At 46.6% G+C, this 21494-nt stretch overlaps 1 protein-coding gene and 1 long non-coding RNA gene across 3 annotated transcripts in view; one reads left to right on the top strand and one right to left on the bottom strand.

Moving 5' to 3' along the window:
- The window catches only part of NEDD9 (neural precursor cell expressed, developmentally down-regulated 9), a 203905-nt gene that overhangs the window by 127098 nt on the left and 55313 nt on the right, over positions 1–21494 (bottom strand). The gene's annotated exons all lie outside the window — the stretch shown is intronic.
- Positions 16999–21494, top strand: part of LOC149126828 (uncharacterized) — a 77352-nt gene continuing 72856 nt past the window's right edge. The window contains exon 1 of the long non-coding RNA XR_016234299.1: positions 16999–20180. This is a non-coding gene — a long non-coding RNA (uncharacterized LOC149126828). The remainder of the gene's footprint in view (positions 20181–21494) is intronic.

Here is a 21494-nt window from a genome sequence, read left to right as displayed (position 1 = left end):
AGCCCTCTTAGGACTGGTTTCCAAGCAGAGGGTCATTGGCAGTTGGGCTCCTTTCGCTTGTACCAGGATGGGAACAGCCTCCTGTAATTTTGGTCTGATAAACACAGAGTTTAGAATCTTGGCTAAAAGGAGGGACAAGGCATTTTCCTCTGAGGCACTTGCAGTGGCTGGGCCAGAGGACATGGCCCATGACTCATTTGCTCTGCCTGAGCCCTGGCTTGCATGGTTACCCAAGCAGCAGTGAGAGTCATTGTTTCTCCAGCATTCTTGTTCCCCTTCAGGTGCTCACACCTCAAAGCATTTTAACTGCCCAAGGTGCCTTGAGTTTAGAAGGCAACTGCTCAGAGCTGATTTGTCTACAGGGATCCCCATAAACTGCAGCAGCAGGTATCTCATTTATATATATGTATTAATGCACACTTTTCATTTATACTTTACTAGGAAATACAACACACATACAGAAAATAACATAAAGCAAATGTATAACTTAACAAATTGATATAAATGTAACCATCACTTGGGTTAAGACACGGAGTACTGCCAGGACCCCAGATGCTTTCCACATTTCTCTTCCTTCTCTTATGGTAGCACTGCCCTTAGCCCCATGCAAGGGGGACCCCAGACAGGGTGTTGTGTTTTTGAGCTGCTAGCTCTCCTTCTGGCATGCACCCTATCAAAAGGAGAGGAGTCTATAGAGGCAAGAGACCATGTTCACCTGTCTCCTTTTCTAGAACATGTGCCACATGTACTGGGACATCGATACAGCCCACTCAAATGATCCTGTGTCACTTCCAGGTCTTCGGGAACTTCTTCCTCTGGTCTACTTTAATGAGGGGTGGCCCAGAAGCAGATATTTGAAGAAGGCCACGGGTGACTGTTAGACTTGAAGGCTGGGAAGTGTGCATGCATGAGTACCCAGGCCCTGAGCTATGGGGTGCAGAGCAAACATTGATGGAGAGGTCTGAGGGCCAGTTTTACTCTGTGACAAGCTCCCCAAGAAGCCCTGAACCACTCAAGAATTCTAGGATTCCACATGGCCTTCCTGGTTGCCATGAAGAGATGTTTGTCCAAGTGGGAGGGGAGAACATCTTTTCTTTAGCAGATTATTAGTTGAATTTATAATTTTTAGGTATTTAGGCACAGAATATGCATTTTTCCATTTGTACATATACCTTAAGCCCCATAATTTTTTAATAATGCTCCAAGTAATGCAGAAACTGTATTATTTGGGAGAATATCAGATATTATTACTTTTACAGTTCATGAAAATAATCTGAAAATATCCATTTTGAGATGAAGTCATAAAAGAGAATTACTTACAGTAGATACTATAGATTTTTTATTTTAAGACAAGCAAAGCAGTACTAGAAATGTATTTGTTCCCAGTGAGGGCATGTGACAATTTTCTGTTTACATTTTCCAGCAGGGTAGGCCTGTCAAAAGGTACATATCCTGACTTACAGTCTTCCCTTTCTTCATTTTCTTTATATTTGACCCCGTTAAGTATTCATTTCTACACACTGCAGTCACTTTTCCCTGTTTCTGAACTTGGTGAAAATGGATCAGATGCTGTGGGTTCTTTTGTGTTGGCTTCTGCTCAGCATTATGTTCATGAAGTTTATGTATGTTGCTACCTAGAGCTGTACGTGGTAGTTTTTATTGCTGAATGGTATTGTGTGGTGGGGTAGACCAGTATTCATCCTTCTATATTAATGTGGATTTGTTGTTTCCAGTGTCTGGTCATTATAAGTCATGTTGCTATGTAGATCTTTCTCTGTTGTGCATATGCCTGGGAATGTGATTGCTGGATGATAGATATACATTGGTTTAACTTGGTTGGACAATACCAACCTCTTTTCCAAAGTGGTTGTACCAATTTATAGTTTCAAAGGAGGGTATGCTAGTTCTCAATGCCTCTTCCTGTATTTGGTATTTCTTTAGCATTTTAACCATTCTGTACTAGGAATAATTTAATATGCCATCACTAGTCTAAAAATTTTCTGGGGTTTCTTTACAATTATTTGTATTTGAAGATATTGAAGAGATTGTAGTAACTTGAAGTTTTGAGTTGACTGCTAATAATATTAGTGGGGGTATATATTATCCATAGTTTTAATTTGAAATATGGTAGCTATGGGAAGATCTGTGGCCTTGGAAGATTTATAGTACTAAAATTCAAAATCTGAACAGGTTTGGCCAGTACAGCATTTGAAACCAACACACCAGCTACATACACAACTGGTGTCATTCTCATCCTCTCAAAGGGATGTGTATGCTCTGAAAGTCCTGGCAGTGCTGGACACAAATTGTTGGGACCAATATCCAGCTGGGACCAGTCAGAACCAGTGCAGAGGATGGAGATCAGCTGGGGAGGCCATTGGCTTGCAGCTCATTACCGGGCTACATCTGGCAGCATCTGTTCTGCCAGGAGGCAGCAAGAATCATGCGCTCCATCATCAGAAAGCAAGAGACATGGGCAAGCCTCTTCAGCAGAAATGGGCACAGCCTCCTCACATGCTCACTTCCTTCCTTACCCACTTCTGAAGCCCCTGGGCTTCCCCACTTCCCTCTCTCTTGCCAATAGACTCCACCTCCTAGCCCCTTTGTCCTTTCTGTGCATTTTCCTTGCCAAAGCCCAACCTTGGATGGACTCAGCTGTTTGCTTTCTCTACATCAGTTGTGCAGCTGTTGAGCATTGCTGGAAAACCACACACCCTGCAGATGGTACCACTGTAAACTCATGGTCCCCAACGCCATCTGGGCCCTTGTTACCATCAGGTGGCCCCTCTCTGCTTCCCTGGACAGCTCACGCTCCCATTCTTCTATTTTTCTATCAATATGATAATAGATCTTCTTCGAGGATACATTGAGTGCCTACTCTAGACACAGCATGAAGACGATGTCAGACTTCTTCATAGTATCTGGTTTCATTGCCTGTCCCCCTTCTGGGCACAATCTTGAACCTCACTGCCAGTCTCTGTAGTCAGTCTCCCCTCCTGCTTCCAAAGCCATTCCCTCTCACCGCACAGGGACATTTCTGTACATTATCTCCTTTCTCTCTCCTGACTTGCTTTCAGCAGTGGTCAGATAAGCTTATATCTCTCACTTAAGAAGCCAGGATCAGGGACTTCCTTAGCTGTCCATGTTCTTCTGCTCACATGACCTTCATCCAAAAAGGACAGCAGACAATGCTGTGGGCTGAATTGCGTCCCCTGAAAATTGATGTGTTGAAGTCCTACCCTCCAGTATCCCAGAATGGGGCCTTATTTGGAAATAAGGGTCATTGCAGATGTAATTAGGTTCTCCTGGAACTGGATGGGCCTGTTATCCAATGGGACTGATGTCTTTATGAAAAGGTAAAATTGAACATGGACAAATAGAAGTTGCTATGAAGAGACACAAGGAGAAACAAACCATCCACAGCCAAGGAGAGAAGTCTGGAACAAGTTCTTTCCTCACAGCCTTCAAAAGAGACCAGCCATTTTGACACCTTGATGGTAGGCGTCTGGCCTCCAGAGATAAGGCATTGTTGTTGTTCAAACCTCACACCTTCCTCCTCCAACCCTCAGGCCATGGTATGTTCCTAGGGCAGCCGCAGGACACTGCTGTTCTCACTGACTTGTGCCACTTCCTAGCTGTGGCACCTTGTGCAAGTTAGTTTGTTTACCTCACCAAGCTTCAGTCTCTTCATCTGTAAAAGGAGACCCTGGAGCATTTACTCATGAGATTTGTGTGGAGATTAAATAAGAAGCCAGTAACATACTGGTTGCAGGGCCTGGTTGCATTGCCCCCTCCCAGAACTTCCCCAACAAAACTCATAGATGAACAAGAGACACTTATTTCTCATAGTTATGAAGCTTGGAAGTCCAAGGCCAGGGAGCCAGGAGAATTGGTTCCATTCTGAGGCCCCTTCTCTTGGCCTATAGGAGTGTTCACAAGGCCTTTCCTGGGTAGGTGGTGGGGTAGGTGGGAGAGCGAGACTGAGCAAGTGAGCTGATGTCATTCCTGTGAGAGCACTGATCCTGTCAGACCTGGCGCTCACCCTGTGACCTCACTTAACCAGAATCACTTCTTTAGAGGCCCCATCCCGAAATCCAGTGACATTGGGCACTAGGGCTTCAACAGACATTTGAGGGTAACTCAAACCTTCAGTCCCTAACAGTAGCATACAGCGTAGGAGAGGTGTCCAATACTATTCTCGTAAGAAGTCCTCCATGAATCTGCTCTTTTCTCCAGCTGTTGCTCAGCTCTCCCTCCCCTTCTGAGCCAAGTCACCCATATTTCTGTGCCTGCTCCCTCCCCTCCCACCCACAGCGGGCTCCTGTTGTCCCCTCTTCCTCACCAGGGCACTCTTCCCACCATCTTCTCCTTTTGAATCCTTCTTGCTAACTGACCCACTACCAAGTCAGACTTCACTTGACATCTCTGCAGCATTGGAGACCATTGAAGATGTTTCCTCATTCAGAATCCATGCTTTTCTTTTGGAACTGATCTGCCTGGAGTGTTTCCACTCCTGTCTCTCTGCCACTCCTTAAGGTGTTGAGACTCCAGAGTTCTGTTCCCAGCCTCCTCTGCTTTCTCTGCGCACAGGTGGCAGGGTTCACCTACAACAAGGAACTCAGTTTCCACCAGCAGCCTCTCCAATCCACACCTTCCATCAGCTTCACTGTTCTGCTCCACTCCAGTGCCTGCTTCATGCTTCATGCTCCATCTCTCCAAAAGACACTGACCTAAAACTGCAGATGAACATGTGTGGGCTTTGTCTCCTCTCTCAGAGAATGGCACCACGGTGCTGGATGTTGGGCACCACCCTAGGGCTTTCCCATCACTCATCTTTCTCTCTAGCCTTTCGCCATGTTCTCTTGATGAGAACCTCTAGCGCTCTTACAGCTCTCCACTCCTCTCTGTCCTGCTGGTGTCGTGCTAGTCCAGGCCACCTTCATTCCCATCTGGATTACTGATCGGCTCTTGTGACCTGGCCCCTGTCTCATCTCTCTATAATCCTTCCTTCACCTATAGCTACAGTCTCTAAAATATAAACACTTGATCTCATGCATTTTCTCCCTGAAGTTTGTTACTTGAGTGGCTGAATATTTCATATTAAGGAATTCTTGTGCAGTTCTTTAGATAGGCTAATAGTATACAGACATACATGTGTTATTTGAGGAGTCCTTATTTGTTGGAAATGCATATGGAGCATCTCCAGGAAAATAACCCAGTGAGGGGGAGAGTGGGAGATAGTGAAACAAGGTTTTCCTTGTGCTGAGAATTGTTGAAGCTGAGTGATGTATTCCACTCTACTTATGTGAATTTCTAAAGTAAAATGTTTTTCAGAGTGAATCCTTGAACTCAGGCAAAACAAACAAAAGACACACAAAATGTGTTTCCTGTGGTCCTTAACATAGTGTTCAAAATTCTGTTTTTTAGTAAGATGTATTTTTTGGGCCAGCGCTGTGTGGTAGCAGGTTAAGCTGCCCCCTGCAGTGCCAGCATCCCATATGGGCACCCATTTGAGTCCAATCCAGCTCCCTGCTAATGTACCTGGGAAAGCAGTGGAGGTTGGTCCATGTGCTTGGGCCCCTGCAACTTTGTGGGAGACTCGGAAGAAGCTCCTGTCTCCTGGTTTCAGTCTGGCCCAGCCGCAGTTGTTGGCGGTCATTTGGGGAGTAAACCAGCAGATGAAAGACCTCTCTCTCTGTCTGCTTCCCGCCAACTTTGCCTTTCAAATAAATAAAAAATATTTAAATACAGAAATTAATTAAAAAGGATTTATTTGTAAGGCAGAACTTTCAGAGAAAATTGAGAGAAAGAGACAGAGAGAGAGAGAGTGCTTTCATCTGCTGGTTGATTCCTCAAAATGGTTGCAACAGCCAGGGCTGGGCCAAGCTGAAGCCAGGAGCCAGAAACTCCATCTGGGTCTCCCACATGGGTGGCAGGAGCCCAAGCACTTGGGCTATCACCTGCTGCCTTCCCAGGTACATAATGATTCTCCCTGTGGGTCAGAATAAGCAGGATTGAAGAAAAGCAGCTTTTATGCCCTCTGCCCCACAGTAGATGCTCTCAATTCTTGGTTTCCTGGTCTCCCACTTTTCCTGCAGAGGCTTGTGGATCATCTGGTCTACGTTTTTTCCCCATCTCTCCTAAGAGGTTTCTCTTAATATAGAACTCATCCTTATACTTAAGGTACTTATTGGGAAGGCACAAGGGCAGCTGATAAGGTAAACCAGCTTCCTCAGCCTTCTCTAACTCCCATTCAGCTCTGGGCGACTGGCAACATGTGAGGATATTCACAGCGGGAATAACGGAGGCCTGGAAGTCAGGAGACCTGGGCTGTAGACCTAAGTGTGTGACTTTGAACAACTCAGCCATTTCTGGGCCTTGGTTCCCTTATGTATGAGGTGAAGAGATCAAACAAAAGTGCATCCTCAGTCTATATCATACTTAGATGTGTAATTGATATGGCACCAAGAAACACCTTCTTAACCAATAAAATCCCTCCTTCTCCCTGCTTTCTGTGCCTGTCACATTGTGTGACACCACTTTGCTGTGGCTCTGTGATAAGACCTGGAGGAGGCCTGGGTAAGCATACCGTTCCATTAATTAAATGGCACAGAAGGTAAACATTTACAGTCATGGACATTGTAAATTGAGTGCAGCTCTCGGGTCAGCCTGTTACCAAACAGGCAGCATCCTATGGGAATGGGAACTGACCTGTGTCAGATTACGGACAGTAGTGTCAGAAGGACCCTCTCTGGGGCACAGATAGCTTTCACCCAGGAGAAAAGTTGGAGCAGAACCCAGTGGGAAAAACCAGCGCTGTCCCCTCCATGCAGTTCTGTGCGAGGCAATTCTCAGAGCCCTAAACCAATACAGACAGCAGAACACGCTTCTGGGGCCACTGGCAGGACCTACACAGAAGGAAGACTTCTCTCTAAAACTCTCTCCTGAAACTGGGGTTGCTACCCTGTCTGCCTTAGCATCTTCACTTCCTCAGTGGTAGAGCTCTACTGAGTTCTGCTCGTACTGCGATGATGGGCCCCTCCCACCACATTGGGATTCACACAGTTTATTTTGGTCAAGATCTAAGACAGAAAGGGCCAACTAAGCCCTTCATAAAACAGTCCATTGGCCAACTTTGTGCAGGGGCACAGAGTCAAATCTTTTGTTCCCTTCAACAGGAAAGATAATACTTTTTAGCCTTCTCTTGGGTTCCATTCAGGATTCTAACCAGATCACCTATAAAATTTCCTGGTTATTGAATATAGACTTATGGAATAATAGAATACCTATGTAAATATATTCTATTTGTATAAAAGCAATAAATAGGTGCCAGTGAACTTGTCTGGCCATCCCTAAGAAGAGTTTCTTGAGGATTTATTACCCTAATATGTTAGTGCTGCTTGGATTTCACCAAATCGGGTGGTTGGGCTCAGTAATGTCGTTGGCATAAAGCTTGGTTTATACAGACACACACCTGGAAGGGACCCTCAAGTAAACTGGAGATCTCTGGGTGTGTTCAGGAAGATCTGCAGAACCAGCCCTCCCTTTGATTTTTGTAGGTGAGCCTCAATGTAGAGTGAGATGAAAGAGCTGTCAGCTATCTGGGCATTCAAAGGTGTGCCTTGGGGGTAGATGACCCCCAAAAATTCATGTTTTAAAGTTTAGCATTTTCTACAAATAGTAAGATGTTCCAAACTATGGCCAAAAACATGACCCAGAAGAAGGGTACAGTGATGATCACGAAGTAAATGGGAGTAAAAGTTAGTTTCCAGTCTTCTAAACCCCTTTGTATTCATATCATGTCTTACTGGGCACATGGCTCCAATTCTCTTTCTGGTCTTGCCAAGAAATTTTTAGGAATCTCTTGGCAGAAGAGAGGACACTGTGATACCTCCTACTCCTGTGGAGTTCTCAGACACTGGCTATTTACAAGGACTTTTCAACTGTTCATAATACCCATGCGGAATTTATTTTTATTTCTTCTTTACTCTGACTCATCTCTGCCCAGATATTTGGGTTTCCTGAAGGTGTTGCTTCCCCCAGACGTGTGCCCCACCCAGGTAACTCAACAGGGAGTGAGTCCTGGGGGAAGGCAGGAGCGGAGGTCCCCAGGGTCACTGACACACAGGACTATGAGTGCTAGAGTATGGGATGGAGAGGATTCCTCCTTTGTGTGCTGCTTCCTCTAATGGGGGTTGTGTTTTCTGGCTCCTTAGGGCCTCCAGGCTCCTTCTTCTCTCTCTCTCTCTCCATCTCAGTGGCCATTGCCTTTGCTCATTGTCTCTCTCCTGGACATCTGTGGTCATCTTCACATTTTATCCTGAAGACAATGGAGGAAGACTGAAGACTTTTAATTGGGAAGTAACTCACTTGCATTTTCTTGTCCTGACAATCACACTGAATACAGTGGTTGAATTGGAAGAGCAGCTGGAGGGCAGGTGGGGAGAAATGCCTTCAAGTGCTGTGTAAGGACTGGGGTCCCCCTTAATCTGCAGTTTTGCTTTCCTTGGTCTCAGGTACCTGTGGTCAACTGAGGTCTTACAATAGTAAGTGGAAAATTTCAGAAATAACTTGTGCACTTAAAATAAATTTTACTACAGTCTGATGTTATAATTATTCTATTTTACTGTTAGTCTCCTACTGTGCCTAACTTATACTCTAACCTTTACCATGCATACAATGTCAAGGAAAAAAGTAGTATAGATACAGTATAATATCTGCAGTTTCAAGCATCCCCTGGGGCTCTTAAAAAGTTCCCCTCATATATAGTAAGACTACTGACATCTAGATGAGAGATAAGGAGCGTTTGCATTAAATGAGCTGCTGACGGAAAGAATGAGGAAGAGAAAACGGATACTTAGCAAGTAGAATGGAAAGAGCATTGTAACTGACTAGAACTAGAATGTGGGCTGGCATTGTAGTGAAGCAGGTAAGGCTACTGCTTGAGACAGGGGGCATCCATATCAGAGTGCTGGGTGAGTCCTTACTGCTCCCCTTCTGATCCAGCTCCTTGCTGATAGGGAAAGCTGCAGAAATGGCCCAAGTACCTGGGCCCCTGCCAACCACATGGCAGACTGGGGTGGAATTCCAGGCTCCTGGCTACCACCTGGCCCAGCCCTGACCTTTGGAGTTTTGGGAGGCATGAACCCTTTCTCTCTCTCTCTCTCTCTCTCTCTCTCAAACTTTCAAATAAGTAAATATATATATATATATATATATATATATACACACACACACACACACGTAAGTAAATACATCTTTAACAAGATGGAAGGTGAAGAAGAGCAAGCTCCTTGTGAGAACTGTCTCCCACGTGGAGGTTTAAGAGACTGGGTGGGTGCTGGTACCATTCTGAGAAAGAGGAAACTAAGAATTACAGAAATGATGCATGTGATGCAACACACCAAGTTCCGTTTCATATGTTCATGTGGGGAATGTCACGTCGGGAGAGGCTCTGGAAGCAGTTGTCTACACCAGCCTGGGATTCAGAGAGAGCTGAATGTGGGGATACAGATTTTGGAATCATGAGGTTAGCGATGGAAGTTAAAGCAAGAGCTTTAACTGAGGTTACGTCAGACAGAGGTCATAAAATAAGAAAGGGAGATGGCAGAGCTCTGGGGAAAGTCACTCCTGGAGGGTGCACAGGGGAGAAGAAGCCAGGGAAGGAGGAGGAACTTCAGAGCAGTGTGCTGTTTCAGAAAGCCAGAGAGGATGGGGTAGGCGTTTGGTGTGTCAGTTTAAGACACAACTTGGGATGCTTACGTCCTATACTGGAGTGCCTGGGTTCAAGTCTTGGCTCCACTTCCCATTCCAACTTCCTGCTTATGTGCACCCTGGGACATAGCAGGTGATGACTCAAGTAGTTGGGTCCTTGACTGTGACATGGGAGACCTGGATTGAGTTCCTGGCTCCTGGCTTCAACCTGGTCCAGCCCTGGCTAGCTGGGGAGTGAACCAGTGATTGTAAGATCTCTGGCTGCTGTCCTCTGTCTCTTTGTCTCTCAAATAAACTCAAGAACAAATGAATAGAAGAAAGCAAGAGCGACAGTGGAGCAATGGGATGGTCACCCAAGGCACGGATTCAGCAGTGAGAGAGGAGCAGTCCCCGACCCTGCTGCCTGGTACAGCACAGGATGGAGAAGAACAGAAAGTCAATGGGAAAGAAGGAAGGAAGGGAGGAGAAAGGAGGTGTGAGGCACTGAGGTGCATTGTCTGTGACCTCTCATGGCACTGATGACTCATGAATGTTGTGTAATCACAATCGGCTTCCAGACTTTGCTGCCTGGCAGTTTCTTGTCTCGTAGAAGTGGGGCTTCCTAGCCTGCCTTGTTTTCCTGTTACTTAGAAGCTGTTGCTAGCATAAGGTCATCCTTAGGAAATTAAACCCTCAATAAGATTACTCAGAGGCCTGGCAGCCTGTTCCCAGGCTATTTAGTCTTGAAGTTGAAAAAAGAAATAGCTCACTCTTCTAAAATGACATTACACATCACTTTGAAATATGTCCTATAGGCCAGCTCTGAAATCTCTGGTCTTTCTGGATATTTTTGAAAGAGAACCTTTTGTTTTAAAGAATGTTAAAATAAAAATATTGCTTTACTCTAAAAAGCTCCTTTGGCACCTAGTGCTTAGGAAACTACCTGCTTAAAAAGAAATGACAGCAGAGGTAAGAACTGGTCCAGTTCCCATCTAATTGATTTCTGTCACGGTGATGTGATAACCTCAGAAACCATGAGGGTTATTTAAATGAGAGGTGTATTGGGCTCTTAAAGTTCATTTAGTTTCTGCTGTTTTTACGATATTTTTATTTTTTTAAGATTTATTTATTTATTTATTTGAAAGGTAGAGCTACAGAGAGGCAAAGAGAGAGAAGGAGAGAGGTCTTCTATCTGCCGGTTCACTCCCTAGATAGCCACAATGGCTGGAGCTGCGCCGACCTGAAGACAGTAGCCAGGAGCTTCCTGTGGGTCTCCCACATGGGTACAGGGGCCCAAGCACTTGGGCCATCTTCCACTGCTTTCCCAGGCCATAGCAGAGAGCCAGATTGGAAGTGGAGCAGCTGGGACTAGAACTGGCACCCACATGGGATGCTGGCACTGCAGGAAGTAGCTTTATCCATTACGCCACAATCCTGTCCCCCATGATCATTTTCGTGATTGTGTTAAAGTGACAGTGATAGGTACTTTGTGGTTGTGCAGATGTCACTGGGAAGATCTGTCCAGTTGGAAAACATGTTTTTGGCCCCTCTGCTCAGAGTAGTGGGTTTTGGATTTCAGTTTGGACAACATGAGCCAAGACTATCGTTCATAGCTGCCTGGCAGGAATGGCCATCTGACTCTGAGTTCAAGGTCAAAGCCCTTCTCTGAGAATGAGGAATCAAAGCAAAAAGGTGTCCTCTACAAGTACACCTCCCCCCAACCCCTTACCCCCACCCCAGACACACACAGCCAGTGCTCAGTCCCCAGCTGTGAAGCTGGTAGCCGTGAGCAGGCCTCTTTTCCTCTGTCATAAAGGTTGATCACAAGACAGTGAAGGAAACGTTCAAGAAAGGAGAGTGAAAGAGAAGCAGAGGCAGGTGACAGGGAAGAGCGTTTGGTGGCTCTTCATGGTCTCCAGCTCCTCAGTATAGTCCCTTCTGGAGCATGGCTGCACATACCCAGATAATTTTTAAGCAGCCCAGCATTTTACGCTGCAAGCCCTTATCATACTTCAGTTATGTTATAGGCGGTCCCAGCCTTTGCCCCAAGAAAAGCACCCCAGGAGAATCCTCTTTGCCCAGTATCAAGAAGGCTACCAGTCTGACAACACTGAGTAATGAGACCTCGGGAGGAATTCCACCTGTTTCACACCCAGCAAACCCTTTGTCCAGAAGAGGGCGGGATGAAGGAGAAACAGCCAGAAGTAGTGGACCCCACACCCTTGTGAACCCCAGTCTGAATGTGGACTGGGCACTCCCAGATTCACCTGAAGAGCCGCTCATGTGTTCTGATGGGTGCCGTACCTCATTAAATCCTGCTGCCTTGCGTACCGCTACTCCCTGTTTCACATCTGAAATTCTTTATGGAAGACACGCACCTGTGTTCCAGCCACCTCCACTGACGTTGTGGCCCCTCTGCACTGTCCCCTGCTTTCTTCCTCCCCTTCCTCGCCTTCACCTGCTGAGTCCCACTGTGTTTTACTACTCATGGCCAACAGGATTCTAACTTTTTCAGCCATAATTACAAAAAACAGAAACATGCCCTCCTTAGGTTGGATAGTAAAATCTATTTTACTATTTTAGGGGTCTTGTGGTAACAGCTGTGCTATGTGTTACTAATTTAGTAACTCCCTTACTCTCTCACCTCATGTCCCAGGGCAGTCTCAGGATCTAGCTGCGTCAGGGGCGGTCACACCCTGTCACAGTACAGGTATGTAATGGTGACCATTGGCCTGTCTCTGTCAGGGTTACACCCCAAAATATTCATAGCAATTTTTTCTGTATATTGACATGCACACACGTGAAGACACAGTACAAAGATACTTGGTACAGCAAACTATCATAAAATATCACAGTTGGGTGAATCATGCCAATCCATATAATTGGAATGCTATGATGCTATAGAAAAGAATGAGTAAGGTCTTTGTGTATGAAAAGAGCTCTAAGATATAATGGTGAGATCAGCCAGGGGCAGAACAATATGCTCTGTAGACTAGAATTTGGGGACTAAAACCACTCTTCAAATTTGCTTGTGTATAAGTTGGAAAAACTCTGGAAAGAGAAACAATACATTCTTACTAGTACTTTACTTGTGTGTAGGAAGGTGTATGTAGCAGGAGTGGTGGTGGGATGAGCCACTTAGATAGCAGGTAGGGGTAGGGAAGAGGCTTTTAAACTATATACTTCTTTTTTTTGAAAAAGATTATTTATTTGAAAGTCAGAGTTACATAGAGAGAGGCAGAAAGAGAGGGAAAGAAGTCTTCTATCTGATGGTTCATTCCCCAACTGGCCGCAACAGCCAGAGCTGTGCCCATCTGAAGCCAGGAGCCAGGAGATTCTTCTGGGTCTCTCACATGGATGCAGGGGCCTAAGAACTTGGACCATCTTCCACTGCCTTCCCAGGCCACAGCAGAGAGCTGTATTGGAAGAGGAGCAGCCGGGTCTCGAACAAGCGCCCATATGGGATGCCAGCGCTTCAGGTCAGGGTGTTAACCCGCTGCGCCACAGCGCTGGCCCCTAACCATATACTTCTTAAGAGGTATGTCAGTGCATGCATCATGTACTGTTAATTATTTAAGAAAGGAGGATAGAGAATGCAGAGAGGGAGACAGAGAGGGGGATAGGGAGAGAGATAGGGAGAGAGGGAGGGAAATGTGGGAGGAGAGAATCAATGGCTATCATTGGAGGTGATATTTTTGTTTCATCAGACTTTTTTTTTTTTTTTTTTTTTTTTAATTTGGAGAGGCAGAGAGACAGACACAGAACGGGTTTCCATCTGTCAGTCCACTCTGCAGATACCCACAAATGGCCGGGCTGGACTGGGTCCAAGGCCTGGTGCTGGGAGCTCCATCCAGGTCTCCCACATGAGTGGCAAGGACCCACTACTGGAGCCATCACTGGCTTCCCAGGGTCTGCACCAGCAGGAGGCTGGAACTGGTAGTAGAGTTGGGTGTCAAGCCCAGGCACTCTGATATGGGACGTGGGCATCTTAACTACTAGGCCAAGCATCTGCCCTCACCAGGCTCTTGATTGGTTATTCTTAGAAAAGGAAATATTTGAAACTTTCCCCACGTGCAGTCAGTAAATGAGAGAAACACTGGAGCGAGCCACCAGGCATGGCTGTGGCCGCAGCACTGGGTCTGCTGCTCCCTCCCGCACATACTGATCCTCTGAGTGGCAGGAATTGGGCAGCGTGAGGATCTCAGCCATCTACAGCTGTGCCCACTGCGGCCTTGTCATTGAAGGGGGAGAGGAATCAAAAACTCCGTGCAGCACTGCAGGAATGAGATCGGATATCCCTTCTCTGGGGGTTAGTCTGTTACTATTCCACAGTGAAGAGTGGGCTGAGACTATCACTGTGTCTGAGAGAGGAACAGTGACTCAAACGCATCTGAGGTATAGGACACATCTGTGGCTGTTTTCCTTGAAATTGATTTTCGTAGGTAGGAGAATTCCTTGGCCTTTTCCCCAGAAACAGGGCTTGAAGAAAACAACTCATGTGTTTACTTGGTAGCACTTACAGATAAAATCCAGACACCCAGTCAAATTTGAATTCTTGATGATTTGTGCGTTAGAATACATACTGCAGTTATCAACGTTTTGTTGAATCTGGAAACCTGGCCCCAGGGGTGGCTTGCAAGAGTGGGTGCTCTGGCCCCCACAGTCGGAGCCACAGTGAGAAGCCCCATTTGTCCCCATCACCCCAAACTCTATTCCGTGATGCTGGTTCCAAGCATGCCAGCCATTTTGCCTGCTCAGCTGCTGCTGATCCTAACAGATGAACACCATCCAGAGCTAGGTGACTGCTCAGGACCCACAGATACAACCCCAAAGCTCCCTTCTCTCTGGGCCGTTGAAGATACTGTCTTGCTATCAGAAGGACATTTGTTTGTGTTTCTAATGTGGGATATGGATTTGTGCTGGTTTCCCAAAGCTCGCTCTGTCTGCCCACTCTGATGACTTAAAAATACAGAATGACAGTAGATTAAGTTGAGCCAAAAAAAAAAAAAAAAAACACAACAACAACAACAAAAAAAACTCCCTCCTAATAACCAGAACAAGGTTTAAGACAGCCCTCGCAGGTGTTAAGATACCTGGTAAGCCATGAAAGTGGCTCTTCTGTGAGCATGGAGTTGGAATGACAAGGAATGACTGTCTGATGGCTGCTTCATCTACATGTGTGTGTATGTGGGGGGGTGGGGCAGGTGTGATGTGAACACATCGCCCCCCACCAGCCACTGTAGACACCAGCTTTCTGGGTGTGAGGTGGTCTACCCAGGGGATATTTGTGACTCCGCTCAGATAATGGGAATGAGTCTGTCCACAGTAATCGACCAACCCTTAAACTGCCCTACACTGCCTGAAGGTATTGGCCAGTGCTCTGCTTTCTTTCTTTGTGGACAAGGAACACTTACACACTTGGAAAGGCTGCTTGGAAAGGATGCCCTTGAGTTACGTGGAGTCCACAGGTGCAGCCAGTCTGTGACAACAACATATCCAACCAATGGCAGAATGGATCCTTGCTACCCTGCCTCCCAGGGGCAGAGGAGACATGCACACCCCATGGTGGGTCCCTCTTCTTATAGCCTTGGTCTCCCAGGTCTGCCTTGGTCTACTCTGGAAGTCGACAGCCTGCTTTTCTTCAGAATGGTCTCTCGGGTTAGAGGCACCGATCCTGAACAGGATTTGCCTTTCTGGGAAAGGCGGACTCATGGAAGAACAATTAAAGACCACAGCTGTGCCGGAATCCATCCCACAGAGACAAAGAATTAGCTCCTCCTGAAGCTGCCGCTTACCAAATGAAGGCCAAAGCCACCCGGGCAACACTGAGCCGAGAGGAGCCACGAGTCATGATTCAGAGCGGCTGAGTTCCCTGTGCACAGTGTTGGTGGAAACCTGGACGTGTTACACCACAGGAACCGATTTCAAAGCTTTGAGAACCTGTGAGGTTTGGAGGGCAAATTCACAATTGCTTGCAAACCAGTAGCAGGCACAGCAAGCAACGTTTTATGTTTATGGCAGGTTTTCTTTTTTGTCTGTTGAGCTGGGAGAAACTCAGATCTGAAGCTGTTTGATCCCTTATTTTCTCTTCAGCTAGATATGACCTAAGGAGACCTGGAATGTTCGCTGAATTCCAGTGGGAACTGAGCCCTCCAAGTATTATTATTGTTATTATTACTAGTGTGCTTTGTTAATATTTCAGTGGAACCAGCAGATGGGAATTCATTCTCTCTCTTTCTCTCCCTCTCTCTGGCTCTCAATTTTTTTAAAAATAAAATTTTGAGAAAATGGAATTGAGAGGTAGGTTTTATTTTGGTGTAAAAAATTTTTGAAATCCATGCATATAAGGGGGTCTTCCCAAAGGTCATACAAAAATGTGTATTATGAAAAAAAATGTGTAGATCTCAAAATTTTTTGTGCCAAAAATGAATGTATCTATTTTTTCCATAAACTTTCAAAAGCACCCTCATATTTAAAAGCTAAAGTGACCAGACATCCAACTTCAGGGCTGTTCCAGGTTTTTCATGATCTAGCCAAGGAGAGACAGAGTCCAGGAAAAGTCCAGGAAAGGCCAAAATTTCTGAAAGTGTCCATGGATAAACAAGTGCAGAGTCCCTGGGCTACTTGCCACAGCGAAACTGGCCTGATGAAAGTGCCTTGTGAATCATGGTCAGGTAGGCTGACAGGCTTGGGTGCTGGCCCGCGAGGCTGCGCTGGGGCCCGTGCAGCTGGGCAAATGCTCCTGGCTGCACAGAGTAGCAGAAGCTAAGGGGCATCTCCCAAGGAACTGTTTTGGACATGGTATTGCCATTGTCAGGCATGTGACCGAGTTTGTGGGGAGGAGAGAGGAAGGAGAGGACCAACAGCCCTCAAGCCCCTCCACTCCAGAATGCTTCCCAACTCTCCCAGCGCCTCTCCCCTCCTGCTTTACCCCTTCCCTCCTTACAGGCTCACCAGGAGTTACGGTTGAATGGAGGAGGGTGGAGATCAGACTTCCTCCAGTGCTTTCTGCAGACCACCTGAGCAGAGTCACTGGACGTGCTTATTTAAAAATCTCATCTCGGAGACTGCCCTAGACCTGCCTAGCGAGGGTCTAGGGGCGAGTTCTGGGAACCACAGTGTTCGCGACACTCCCAGGTGACTCCTGCGTGTAGCTCCTTTGAGAACCACAGATAGAAGGGGAGGGGCCTTTGATCAACCGCTGGAGGTCTTGGGGAAGTACTTACTGCCTCTCGGCCTCATGTCCCCTTCTGTAGAAGCAGAATGCCATTTTATACAAGTCTTTTTTTTTTCCTCTTTGATGGTTGTGACAAGAAATATGACAAAGCTGGCAAACACAGAATTCTTGAAGTATTTGGTACACAGCTTCCTAGAGCATTAGAAAAGGGATGGTGAGCTAGCCCATGTTGGTGGAATTCGAGTTGCTTTACTATGCTCCAGGGCCTTATAATCTCAGGAGTGCGAGATGGGAGATTATGGGGAAGACTAGGGGCTAAAGAGTCACTTTCAGAAAAGTGGATGCTGGCTAGTATGCCAAGCAACTAATAGATGTAGCTGAGAGCTTGTGGGGAAGGTGGTGTCCTCCACAGATGTGGTCCTCAGCAGGGATTCCTGCCCCAAGTCACTGCTTCCCATCCAGAATGGTTCCCTCTCCCAGGGACAGCTGGCAATGTTTTGAGCCATTGTGATGAGGGTGGGGGATGGGAGGTGTTCCTGGCATGGAGTGGGCAAAGCCTCCCCGGAGCATAGGGCAATCTCTCCCACAGCAGAGAAGGATACCGCCAAAAATTGAGAGTAGTGTGGAGGTTGAGAAGCCCTGCTCCGAGTTAACAGAGAAGCCTTGCTTGCCGGTGACAGAAGGAGGCTGAAGACCAGCAAGGGACAGTCTCCTGTTGCTGTTTATTACAAAGCTCCACAGCGACAGTGGACCCCAGCATCCTGCAGGTTGTGCATCACCATCCACCGCTTCCTAGGCCCCCTGTCTAATGTTGCCAGTTTCCTGTTGGATCTCACAGTGAAACATCAAGACAAGCATTCCTAGAGCACTGGGAAAACAGAAAGTGTTGTTCTGTACTAGGAAGGGAGGAAGAGCTTTGCTTCTTGATATGGTCCTGCTTTTTAACCAAGATATAGAGCTGTGAGGGCGGGCTAGGAGGTTGTGTGCTCCAGCAGGGCTGTCACCCTGAGAAGCCGATGTCGATGCATGAAAGGAACTTAGAGGTATGCCGTGAAGCTACTCAGCACCTGGGGTGGGATCCAAGTGGCCACTGATTTATGATAACCCTTTGCTAGTATGTTGTTTCCCGTAGCCCTTGGCTTCATTGTGTGGACCCCTCCTGATGCCTCCAGTTTAGTGTCTTGGCTCATCAGCTCTCTGGCTCTTCTCCTTCCACTTTGATCTCATTGTCTCTGCCTGGCTCCGCTTTCCTGGCTTGGCTTACACTCTTGGGCTTTACTCTGACAACACCTTCTTGGCTGCCCTGGCCTTCTGCAGCACACTCTGCCCTGGGAGCAGGTGTTCCTGCTCAGTGTTCCTTCTCAGTTTGCTACCAAATGCCCCCAACATAGCTTTACCATTTTCATGCATGCTGCCATTTCCTGGGAGGGCCAGCTCCGTAGGAACACATGTGCAGAGGACCTTCCTGTGGGCTTAATACTTTGCTGCCACCATATTAAAATCCAGTTGAACATGAATTTTGTAAGTGAATTCTGAAGGGGCAGTACAGTGAGAATAAGAACAGAGGAGACACATTCAGTACATGTGCCTGTCCTTTCTTGCTACCCCATTGGCATAGAGCACTTGCTGTGAGTACAGAATTCAGTGTGTCCACCATATGTGGGGGTTCACAGGGGGTCAAAGTGCATGTGAGTATGTGTTGCCCAGCACTGAGCAAGCTGGGGAGGGGGAGGAATGCTGGCAGTTCCAGGAGGCCACACTCCCCGTTCCAGAACTCAAACTTACTTCAAACACACCAAAGGCAATGATATTCTGGAAAACACAATGGCCAAGGATCTTGACCGTGTCCTTTCTTAATCATGTTTCTTCCCTGTATCTGCCAATGACACAGGCTGAAAATGAATAGGAAAAACGAAAAAAGCCAAGACAACCCCTAGTTCCTTCCTTTCAATTCTTCCTTATCCATCACTGAGCCAAGCATAGAGTGTGCAAGTAGAATATGCAGATATCTAGGAGTGAAATAAAAGCAATTTAATTCATTTTCTGAAGCATTTTCACTGTTCTGGTAAGAATACAAATCATGTAATTTGGGCTACTTAGCATATGAGTTAAAATGCTCTTATATTTGCATTGAAAGCTGGAATTGTAGAATAGAGATGAATAGTAAGATCATACCAATAATTTTACATTTTCATTTTCATTTCCTTAGAGTGGCATTAAATAGGAAATAATAATAATTTTTAAATCACATGATAAGTCAAGAGAGACTGCAGAAAAAAAGGAAGAAGCTTTTTAATATCTTTGCTAGCGTGTGTTTTCCTGCTCTTTGAAAAAAGCAACCACATTTTCCTCTTGTGTGGGTGCTGCCCATATGCGTCGACTTCCTTCAGCCTGAACCTGTGTCTTTGTGGGCAGCCTGTCCTGGTGCTGTAGGAGTCCACATTGCCTGTGTGCGAGAAAGCAGGAGGGACCTGGAGCCTAATACTCCCTGGGAGCAGCACTGAACCAGCGCCTGAGATTTGGAGGCATAAATCTTCCAGTGCCTGTGGGACTCACCAGGCACCCTTGGCATGTGGTCTGTACTGAGTCCAAACTCCCCAACTGGATTACCCAAAGCCACCCATTATGTGACTTTGCTTGGTGGGGCACCTTTGCTTGTTCTCGATCTTCCTGGTGCTGCTCCCTCAGCCCTTGCCAGTGTTTGCTGGGGACATTTTCTAAACAATCACATCACCTAGCCTAAAGTGCCAGGTCTGTGTCTCCAGAAGTTTAGTCCTCAGGCAGTTGAATCCTTTGAGTGGTGCTGTGGATGCACTCACCTGTTTTCCTAAGTTCTGTGACCCAAGGCCATTGCTTATATGAGGAGTCAATTATAGATGAAGGTCAGGTTCATAGAGAGAAAATCCGATACTTTGGGAATTCTCAAAGCAGTCATCTATAAGCACTGGACTTTAAGATTTATATGAACCTTTCTGCTATGATTTCAACAGGATTTGACTGGTAAACTCATGCTGACATTTAAGTCATGTAATTTAACAGAGTGGAAACTTAATCCCATTACGGTATTTAGGAGGTGGGCCTGGTGGGAGGTCTGTAGGTCACTGGGGTCATACCCTTGAAAGGCAATTGATTATAAAAGGTTGGTTGGTTATAAAAGCTGAATTGGGCCCTAGCCACTCTCTCTCTCTGCTTCCTGGCTCATCAAAGGGTTCTTCCTCTGCAAGTATTTGCCATACCTATCTGCTGCCCCCATCAAAGGCCTAAGCAACCCCGCAGACCTTGGACTTGCATCTCCAGAATTGTGAGCCAAGTAAGCATCTGCTCCCTTCGTAAGTAGCTTGTCCCAGGTGCATCATGGTAGTCATGAAAAGCCACCCCTTTTGATACACACTTCTTCCCATGAGGTCAGGAGGAATTCTGAGAGCTGCTGTAAAATGCTTGGCAGATGTAGGTTAATCCTCAAATATTTTTGGCAGATTTGGGTGATTCTCAAATGACCAAAGGCCAGATGGCTGAGAGCTCAGGAGGATGTGCTCTGTTTACCTAACAAGCCTCCTGGTTTCAGTGTCCCCAGCTTTGCTCACCTTGGTGGGGGACAGGGAAATAAAACCTATAACAATAGATTTAGCTTTACCTTTCAGAATCAGTTATCACCTGTTCTATAAGGTCTGGGCTGGAACCAAACCAAAGTTGTGTCATCTTTTTCTACTCACTGAGGTAAATGGTTCTTCAACTTGAGTAATCTTGTGTCGCTCCCCCTCTTCGTGGAGGAACGACACAAGACCCTGCGCTGTTCTCTTCGTCTGCTCGGCCCTCCCCGGGTTTGCTGCTGGTTCTTCCCGGGTTGGCTACTATCCCTTCCACCTCCGTGGAAGGGCAGTTCCCCCTGGCCACATTCCCCACTTCCGCAGGGGAGCGGCACACCGCCGGCCGGCTTTCTCGGGGGCTGCACAGGTGTTCCTTCAGCTAGATGTTCCCCTTAGATGTTCCTGGTGCATGCCGTCTCTCTCCTCCTTTATAGTCCTCTTCCGCCAATCCCAACTCGGCTGCCCACACGCCGAGTACGCTGCTCTCCAATCAGGAGCAAGTCCTACAGTTTATTGGTTGAACTGGAGGCAGCTGTGTAAAAGCTGTTTACTTCTCTCCCATCGCCATATTGTGGGAGAGCAGATGCATAGAATAAGTCTTAATTCCAGTAACTCAGTCTAGTCCGGTTTGCTCCCCACAGATCCCCCTTTCTTTTTATTTTTTGGCGTTGATACATGCCTGTCTTCGGTGTCCCACGGCACACACTCTGCTCTACTTGCTAGAGTTGCCACAGGCTCTTACAAGTCCTATCAATCAGGCAAACCGAATCCGGGTCCTCTCTTCGCCATGTTGTGAGGAGGTTTTTAGGCGCTGATGCGTGCCTGTGTTCGGTGCCCTGCAGCGCATGCTCTACTCTGCTAGAACTGCCTGCAGGTGCTTACAAAACCTATCAGGCAAACCGAATCCAAGCCTTCTCATTGCCGTATTGTGGGGGAGACTTATTAGTGTTGGTTCGTGCCTATCTTCGGTGACCTGCAGCTCATACTCTGGTCGAGCTGCTTGCTGGCGCTTACCGCCTTAATCAGGCAGACCGAAT

Source organism: Oryctolagus cuniculus, chromosome 5, assembly GCF_051225735.1.
Source record: "Oryctolagus cuniculus isolate XC-2025 breed Fujian yellow rabbit chromosome 5, ASM5122573v1, whole genome shotgun sequence".
Taxonomy (NCBI): Eukaryota; Metazoa; Chordata; class Mammalia; order Lagomorpha; family Leporidae; genus Oryctolagus; species Oryctolagus cuniculus.
Note: the sequence above shows the minus strand (reverse complement) of the source record. Positions and strands in the feature narration are given on the sequence as shown.